The sequence below is a fragment of the Halichoerus grypus genome, chromosome 2 (assembly GCF_964656455.1).
Source record: "Halichoerus grypus chromosome 2, mHalGry1.hap1.1, whole genome shotgun sequence".
Classification (NCBI taxonomy): Eukaryota; Metazoa; Chordata; class Mammalia; order Carnivora; family Phocidae; genus Halichoerus; species Halichoerus grypus.
Window position 1 is genome coordinate 179,475,187 of NC_135713.1, and position 10,435 is coordinate 179,485,621.

Sequence of the window (10,435 nt, forward strand, 5' to 3'; positions counted from 1 at the left end):
TATAAGGCAGAAATTCAAATTGCATGCGTTATACATGTTTAAAAGTGTGTTTACCTACTAGACTTGGCAAGTCAATACACATATATTTGGGTATGTTGAGATCTATACCCATATTTGCTTTATTATAGTTAATAAAGGAAAGAATCATATTAGCAAATAGCTTTTATTTGGTGCAACCTCCGAGGTCTAGAAAACACTTGGAAAGAGGTCTAGATCAGCCTGTTCTCCTTTAGCACTTGCCTATTTTAATAGGCCATCCTGTTTCCTTTGTGAAAACACTCTCTAGAGGAACTTCCAACAACATGACAGCTGAAGCTCCTGGCCCCAAACATGGAAATTCTGGGCAAAATATACCAAAAATAGTCTTAAATATACAGTTTAGCTGAAAATAAAGAGTATACACCAGATTTCAGAAAGGAAAGAGAGAATGAAAGCCAGGGACACATGCACATTGGATATCTTTAGAAGGGATTGACTACCCCCCACACCCCACACCCCCCCACCTTGTTTCTCAGTGGAGGAACTTCCTTCCTTTAGAGTAATACTCTTGGCCTCACTCATTGGCTCCTTCCTTCTCATGAGAAGAGGGGTGATTTATGAGTTTAAAAAAAGGAACTGCTAGGCATGTCTGGATCAAGCCCTTCTGGCTGCTCCTTTCTGGTACCTCTCCACTTATAGAAAATGTGCATTCTCATCTGCCCTAGGTTATACAGTAAACTCAAGAGTGTAGGCTATACTACTAGAATTGAGACTTTCCCATGGTGTCTGTGCCTGGAGGCCAAGTTTGGTTATAGGCAGTGCTGTAATTCTTTTGTTGCCTCTACTCTATAAACGGCTTCATTGTAGTAAAGGTGAGATGCTCATTTCCATTGTCAGACTTCCCCATCTATCTAAATGGATTCAGAACACAGGTGGAGAAGAGAGGAATTTGGAGTTTCCTAAGTTCCAAACAGACAGAAGCTCTAGGGGCTGGGGCTGGGGTTCTAATACTCACATAGGGACTGAAGACATGCCAGTGGGCGGTAAGTGGTGGGAGGTTGGATGGGGGACTCCTTCATAAAGCCTGGATCCCTTGGGGCACCTGGGTGGCTCAGTAGGTTAAGCATCCGACTCCTGGTTTCTGCTCAGTTCATGATCTCAGGGTCCTGAGATCAGGCCCTGAGTTGGGCTCCACATGCTCCGGGTGTGGAGTCTGCTTGAGATTTTCTCTCTCCTTCTGCCTCTCCTCTCCTCCCTTGCTCCCTCTAAAGAAAATAAAAAATAAAGCTTGGATCCCTCAGATCCTCAAGATCTGCCCCTTCCATTTCCAGGAAACCAGAAAGTCCCCAGCCTATACACCATGGAGCCCTCAAGGAAGCTCATGCTTTTCCTGAAGCCTTAAGCAGAAAGAAATAAAAAGACAAGTGGGAGAAACTGAACCCCAAGTGTATGCCAGAGATGGGACCTAAATTCATGTTACCTGTACTGTATGGGAGCCACAAAGAGATAAATTAACACCAAATCTGATTCAGGACCATTGAAATGGATCCTATGGGAATCAGAGCCAGGGACACTTTCACAACTGAGACACATGGAATTACCCAGGAGAAAACAACACCCACGGAAGATGCATATACACTAAGTGAGTTATGAAGATCTGAGGAAACAACTCTCCACGTGAGAGAGTTAGCAGATGTGCAAACAGGACTATCAGAACCAAAGAACTACAGATAACAACAGGCCAATATGAGTAATTTTCAATATGCATTTCTGACAACTAAAGCAAGAAGGTCTAGAAATGGAACACTAAGAAAAAGAAATGAATTGGAAAAAGAACCTTCTGCAAATGAAAATACAATAGTCACTAAAATTAGAACTTTAAAAGAGAGGTAAAATTGTTCCAGACAAATAAAGGGATAAGAAGGTGGCTATGAGGCAATTCTCTAGAAAGCAACAGGGAGATAGAAAGAAATGAAAACATGGAGGCACCTGGCTGGCTCAGTCAGAGGTGCATGCGATTCTTGATCTCCGGGTTGTGAGTTCTATCCCCACATTGGGTATAGAGATTACTTAAATAAAAACTTTAAATAAATAAAATAAAATCACAATGAGATACCACTATGCACCTACTGGAATGGCTAAAACTAACAAGATTGATCCAAGCAAATATTGGCAAGAACATGGAAGAAAGAAATAGAACTCTCATACACTGCTGGCGGAATGCAAATGATAAAAGCACTTTGGAAAATTGACAGTTTCTTTAAAAGTTACAGGGTGCCTGTGTGGCTCAGTCAGTTAAGCATCTGACTCTTGATTTCAGCTCAGGTTATGATCTCAGGGTGGTGAGACTGAGCCCTCCATCAAACCTCACAAACTCTCATTAAACATTCATTAAAATTGATGATCCTGTAAGCCACAGAGGATATTTTCAACAAACACTAAAGAATATATATCATTCTTTGATGACAATGCAAAAGCAAAAGAAAGAAAAAAGAAAAAAAAATAGCTAATCCCTGCCCCCATATATTTGAAAACTAAAACAAACAAAACAAATACATACTTATTCTAGGAACCTAGCCAGCAATTAAGCCTCTGCATCAAATTCCTTTCTGCTTAAAACACCTTGGAAGAGTTCTTGTTTTCTGTCCTTACTCCTGTGTGATATCTTATTCATAGATTAGGATATTTAATATTTTGAAGAAGACCATTTCTATCAATTTAAACTATAAATCCAATGAAATTTAAACCAAACTCCATTAAGAGTGTTCAAGGAACTTAACACACCAATTCTAAACTTCACAGTAAAGGTATAGGAATCAAGCAATTTGAAAAAGTAGGAAAGCAACTTTTTAAGGTGTGGGGGGGAGAAAACTGCCCTATCAGATATGAGGATAATATAAAGAAAATATGGTAATACTGACTAGGAAAAATAAATAAATAATGAAACAGCTTTTCATCTAAAAAATCCATATGCACACTGAAACTTAGCATGTGAGAGAGAATGGACAATTTAAAAAAATAGTATTGGAGGCACCGTATGGTGATAGGTGGTAGCTACACCTGCGATGAGCAGAGCATAATGCAGAGCTTGTCAAATCACTACATTGTACCCTTGAAATTTATGTAACATTGTGTGTCAACTATACTTCAGTCACAAAAAATGGTAAAGAAAAAAATGATATTTGAACAATGGACTATCCTTAAACAAAAATGAAATTCCATTATCATATCATATACAAATGTGAATTACAGATGTATAAAGAACTAATTGCATAAGTCAAAATGTTGAAACTTTCAGAAGACAATATAAAGGTAAACCTTTATGACTTAAGAGTTAAGAAAAGATTTCTTAACTCTTAAGAAATGAGTGGGTGGGTGGCTGGGTGGCTCAGTCGGTTAAGCGTCTGACTCTTGATTTTGGTTCAGGTCATGATCTCAGGGTTGTGAGATCAAGCCCAGGATTGGGCTCCATACTGGGCATGGAGCCTGATTAAGAATCTCTCTCTCTCTCCCTCTGCCCCTTTCTCCTCTCTCTTAAAAAAAAAAAAAAAAAAAAAGATTTCTTAAAAACATAAAATAGCACAAACCATGAAAGAAAACATTAACTGATCTACATTAGAAAGCAAAAACTCCTGTTCAACTATACACTATAAATAAATCAAAACCCAACACACAGATTGGTAGAAGACATTTGTTACATGGACAACAAAGGATCAATATTGATTATATACATGGAATTCCTATAAATCAATAAGTAAAACCCAAATAATGCAATTGAAAATATGAACAGGGAAAAAATCCAAACAGCATATAAACACATGGAAAATTGTTTAACTTCCATAACTGGGGAGATGCAAAATAAATCACACCATTTCATTTCTATTAAATTGTCAAAAACTTAAATAGTAGAAGTTGGTAAATATACAACAAAATGAAAGCTCTGACATAAAATGTTCTAGTTAAAATGTAAATGTAAAAACCGACTGGGTGGCTCAGTCAGTTAAGCATCTGCCTTCAGCTCAGGTCATGATCCCAGGGTCCTGGGATCTGAACCCCACGTTGGGCTCCCTGCTCAGCAGGGAGTCTGCTTCTTCCTCTTACTCTCCTTATGTTCTCTCTCTCTCTCTCTCATAAATAAATAAAATCTTTAAAAAATAATAAAATGTAAATTGTAGTTTGAAAAACAACTTGGGAAGACCTATTAAAATTGAGTATCCACATATTACCTGGCCCAGCAGCTCCACTTTGGTGAGTGTACTTGAGAGAACTGCTAATATTGTGTAAAGATACACATTGTTCTAGTGGCAAAAACATTGGAAACAACATAAAATATTCACCAAACACAGAATAAATAAATTGTGGTATATTCATTTTATAACTTTTGAAATAAAAAAAAGAATCTATTTGTATATTATGGATAAATCTTGAAAACATATTTGAATAAAGAAAGCAAGTTGCAGAAGAATGTACAGAGTAAGAAACTTTATAGTGTTTAGTCTGAAAACTTAACAATGTGAATGGGAGGGTGCCTGGGTGGCTCAGATGGTTAAGCATCTGCCTTCAGCTCAGGCCATGATCCCAGGGTCCTGGGATCGAGTCCCGCATCAGGCTCCCTGCTCGGAAGGGGGACTGCTTCTTCCTCTCCCTCTGCTGCTCCCCCTGCTTCTGCTCTTTCACTCTCTCTGCCAAATAAATAAATAAAATCTTTAAAAAAAAAACAAAAACAAACAAACAAAACCCAATGTGAATGGGAAGGGTTCATGTTAATTTCAAAAGTAATTAATAATTTTTCTTTAAAAAATTATGATGCAAATAAGGCACGATATTAACGTATGTGCTGGGTAGTAGGTTCATGAATGTTATATTATTCTCTGCACTTTTCCATATATTTGAGATTTGTGTAATGTAAACAAATTAAAGAAATAATTCTAATAAAGATATAATACTATCATTCTCATTAAAAATAGAAGAAAAAGAAACACACTATTCTGGAATACCATGTAAAATGAATGAGTGAGTAATGAATGTTCACAAATGCCTAACTGCACAGAGAACAAATATAGATCACCTGTTGTGATTGATCAGTGTTGTTTGTGTGTGTGTGTGTGTGTTTAATTGGGGGACTAAAAGTATATCTGTCCTTATTAACTAGTAAAAGCTGCTAGGCACCACACAACTGAGAAGAGAATGAACTATAGGGTATCATGGATAAAACACATGGGTAAAGATCAGAACTTCTCACTTTCCGTAGGGATGTTTTTCACAGTATAGAACGAATTTGGTTTGCGGATTCCAAAGACAAGAGTCATGGTCACATGACTTTTTTGCAATCAAAAGATCGGCGTTCCAGTCACTTTAAGCACCAGGCAGATCACTTTAATTTTTTAAACCTATTTTCTCAACAGTGATATAAAAATAATACCTATCCCTGGATTTGCTGAGAGGATTACAAAAATAATACAAATGAAAGCACTCTGTAACGAGAAAGCGGACCCTTATGGAATGTATTCTCTCAATAGTTATTGCTACGTTCTATAGCTGAGTTGAATTTAATCTGTCTCGATGGTGGTCCAAATCAGGTTACTTCTTTTCTATTTGACTTGTACTGTTGAATGTCTGCTCCTATGAAAATGCTCAAGAGTTTTGCCTTGCTAGGGCAGTGGAGAAGCAGAAGAGGATGATGACGCTGTTACTGGGCTCCAAAGCTTATAAAGTAACAACTGTAAGTAGCTTAATAATAGCTTAAGCCCACTGAGTACTCATTATAAGCCAGAAACTATGCTAAGGGTTTTCATTTAATCCTTGCAATACCCCCTCTGAAATCAGTTCCATTATGATCTCCAGGTTTTACATGAAGAAACTAAAGTTTAGAAAAATGAAGTAACTTGTCCAAGGTCACATGGGTAGGTCAAAGGCAGAGTTGAGGCTGGGAGCCAGTTCTACTGGGTTTGACAGCCTACTTTTTCAGACCTGCGTCACCTACTACCAACAAAGGATCTACAGACATGAAGCAGTGAAAATAGCTGCTAACTCAATTATATCTGTAAGGGTTTCCACTCTAAGGAGACTTTTTATGAACATTCTAGCCATAATACTATAACATTTAGTGCCAGGAAAGGATTTAGATATTGCCTTTAATTTGTTCTCGTTTATGTATTCATGTACTCACTTCTTTGATAAATACTGATCATTAGTAAATATTTATCAAAGAAGTGAGTACATTAATAGATAAAAGAATAAATTAAAGGCAATATCTGAATCCTCCTTTAGTATGAGTTTTTTTTAAAGATGATTTTATTTATTTATTTATCAGAGAGAGAGCACAAGCAGGGAGAATGACAGGCAGAGGGAGGAGTGGGCTCCCTGCTGAGCAAGGAGCCCAGTGCAGGACTCAGTAGATCCCAGGACCCTGGGATCATGACCTGAGCCGAAGGCAGACACTTAACTGACTGAGCTACCCAGGCATCCCTAAGTATAAGCTTTTATGCTTTTATGGCCATAACAGCAATTGTAGGGTACAAAGAAGTAAGATGCAAATTCTCATCCTTAGCTTGCCATCCTCATGAACACATGAACAGTTAATTTGAGAAATTATTTTATGTATGTGTTATATATTATCTAGTCCACCACTTTTACTTTATGGAACCAGTATCATACTGTCTTGGTGACTAGAGCTTTGTAATATAGCTTGAAGTCTAGAACTGTGATGCCTCCAGCTTTGTTTTTCTTTTTCAAGATTGCTTTGGCTATTCAGGGGTCTTCTGTGGCACCCCTTTTATTTTATAAGAGATAATTAGAATAAGAGAATGAAGAGCATAAAGAGATAATACCTTGGATAACCACCTGGCTATTTGGTTAGTCAAACCATGTTGTCACAGATCCATACAGACTGAAGGCTCCTAGTCAACTTAGCCTGCTAACATAAGGAAAATAAGACATACAAATCAGGTATTAAGAAAGATGAGTTTATAGTTTTGCCTATTGGGACAGATACTGTATGTGAGCTTTATTAAAACTGACAGTTCAATTCATGAGCATGGAATATTTTTCCATCTTTTTGTGTCTTCTTCAATTTCTTTCATGAGTGTTCTGTAGTTCCTAGAATATAGATCCTTTACCTCTTTGGCTAGGTTTATTCCAAGGTATCTTATGGGTTTTGGTGCTATTGTAAATGGAATCATTTCTCTAATTTCTCTTTCTACAGTTGCGTTGTTAGTGTATAAGAAAGCAACTGATTTCTGTGCATTGATTTTGTATCCTGCCACATTACTGAATTGCTGGATGAGTTCTAGTAATTTGGGAGTGGAGTCTTTTGGGTTTTCCACATAAAGTATCATGTCGTCTGCGAAGAGAGAGAGTTTGACTTCTTCTTTGCCAATTTGAATACCTTTTATTTCTTTTTGTTGTCTGATTGCTGTTGCTAGGACTTCTAGTACTATGTTGAACAACAGTGGCAAGAGTGGGCATCCTTGACGTGTTCCTGATCTTAAGGGAAAGGCTTTCAGCTTTTCCCCATTGAGGATGATATTCGCTGTGGGTTTTTCATAGATGGATTTTATGAACTTGAGGAATGTTCCCTCTATCCCTATACTCTGAAGAGTTTTAATCAGGAAAGGATGTTGTATTTTGTCAAATGCTTTTTCTGCATCAATTGAGAGGACCATATGGTTCTTCTCCCTCCTCTTATTAATGTGTAAACATTGTTAAAATGTCTATGCTACCCAGAGCAATCTATACTTTCAATGCCATCCCAATCAAAATTCCAATGACATTTTTCAAAGTGCTGGAATAAACAATCCTAAAATTTGTATGGAATCAGAAAAGACCCTGAATCGCCAAGGAAATGTTGAAAAAGAAAAACAAAGCTGGGGGCTTCATGTTGCCCAATTTCAAGCTATATTACAAAGCACTGATCACCAAGACAGCATGGTACTGGCACAAAAACAGATATATAGACCAATGGAACAGAATAGAGAACCCAGATATGGAGCCTCAACCCTATGGTCAAATAATCTTTGACAAAGCAGGAAAAAACATGCAATGGAAAAAAGTCTCTTCAATAAATGGTGCTAGGAAAATTGGACAGCCACATGCAGAAGAATGAAACTCGACCATTCTCTAACACCATATACAAAGATAAACTCAAAATGGATGAAAGAGCTCAACGTGAGACAGGAATCCATCAAAATCCTAGAGGAGAACATAGGCAGTAACCTCTTTGACATCGCCCACAGCAACTTCTTTCAAGATACATCTCCAAAAGCTAGTGAAACAAAAGCAAAAATGAACTTTTGGGACTTCATCAAGACAAAAAGCTTCTGCACAGCAAAGGAAACAGTCAACAAAACAAAGAGGCAACCCACAGAATGGGAGAAGATATTTGCAAATGACACTACAGATAAAGGGCTGGTATCCAAGATCTATAAAGAACTTCTCAAACTCAATGCCCAAAAAACAAATAATCAAGTCAAAAAATGGGCAGAAGACATGAACAGACACTTCTCCGAAGAAGACATACAAATGGCTAACAGACACATGAAAAAATGTTCATCATCATTAGCCATCAGGGAAATTCAAATCAAAACCACACTGAGATACCACCTTACACCACTTAGAATGGCAAAAATGGACAGGGAAAGAAACAACAAATGTTGGAGCGGTTGTGGAGAAAGGGGCACCCTCTTACACTGTTGGTGGGAGTGCAAGTTGGTACAGCTAATTTGGAAAACAGTGTGGAGGTTCCTCAAAAAATTAAAAATAGAGCTACCCTATGACCCAGCAATTGCACTCCTGGGTATTTACCCCAAAGACACAGATGTAGTGAAAAGAAGGGCCATATGCACCCCAATGTTCATAGCAGCAATGTCCGCAGTAGCCAAACTGTGGAAAGAGCCGAGATGCCCTTCAACAGATGAATGGATAAAGAAGATGTGGTCCATATATACAAAGGAATATTACTTAGCCATCAGAAAGGATGAATACTCAACTTTTACATCAACATGGATGGGACTGGAGGAGATTATGCTAAGTGAAATAAGTCAAGCAGAGAAAGTCAATTATCATATGGTTTCAGTTATTTGTGGAACATAAGGAATAGCATGGGGGACATTAGGAAAAGGAAGGGAAAAATGAAGGGGGGGATATCGGAGGGAGAGATGAACCATGAGACTATGGACTCTGAGAAAGGAACAGGGTTTTAGAGGGGAGGGGGGTGGGGGGATGGGTTAGCCTGGTGATGGGTATTAAGGAGGGCACGTATTGCATGGAGCACTGGGTGTTATATGAAAACAATGGATCGTGGATCACTACATCAAAAACTAATGATGTATTGTATGGTGACTAACATAACATAATAAAATTAAAAATTTAAAAATTTAAAAAAAATTGACAGTTCAGAAAACCAGGTGTTTGAATTCTGGAAGGGATCAGAGAATAAAGTCATCAACCACCTTCCTTCCAGTAAAGGGATTCCAGAGATGAGCTGGAAGTATTGTATTTCTCAATCCCTTCCGCTGCCCTGACTAATCACTGTAGGGGATCTGAGTTCAGCACTAGGGCGTTTCAGACAAAAGTTTAGGGTTTCACTTGGGCTGTGGTCCCCAGGCTGTGCTCTGATACTCATCAGCATAAACACCGCGGCCCTTTTTTTTTGCACACCTGGAGTCCTCTCTCAGAGGGCAGGTCTCAAGTCTGGGTCAGAAGCCTCGCTGTCTTCTCCGGGAATATAGACTAAGTCCTTCATGAATTCGGACGACCTAGCTGAGGCCAGTTGCTCCCAGGGAAGAGACTCATTCAGGTCGCCTCTCCTTGCCGCCATCTCCCTATGGTGTCGTGCCCATCAGATCTTTTTGGAAATTTGAAAACCTCCTACTGATACTGCTTTCTTTCCTTCAAACCCCGCATGCAATTAGTCAACAGTTTTTGCTATTTATACTTTCCACATAGCTTAGGTTTGTTCACTTCTTTCTATCAGTGTTCTCACCCTAGCTTACAGCGTCCTGTGCCGTCTGACTAGCCCTTCCTGGGAGCCCTGTCCTCATCTTCCCTGTTCTCCCCTCACTGCCCTCCAGCCTGCTGGTCCCCAGTGTCTGGGGTCCAGCCACATGTCCGCCCTCTCCACACTCCTCACTCATTCCCATCTTTCACGTGTCAGCCCAAATCTTTTCTCCAGAGAATCTTCTTCCCCAGCCTCTTATGTGCTAACTCAGTCTTTGGCTTTTTTTTTTTTTTCTTTTTCCTGTACAAAATTGATTTCCAGGGGTGCCTGGGTGGCTCAGTCGGTTAAGTGTCTGACTCTTGATTTCGGCTCAGGACATGATCCCAGGGTCGTGAGATCGAGCCCCATGTTGGGCTCCCCGATAGGCCTGGAGCCTGCTTAAGATTCTCTCTCTTCCTCTTCCTCTACCCCTCCCCCCCTAAAAAAAAATGATTTCCACTTGTGATTGGACCCGTATCC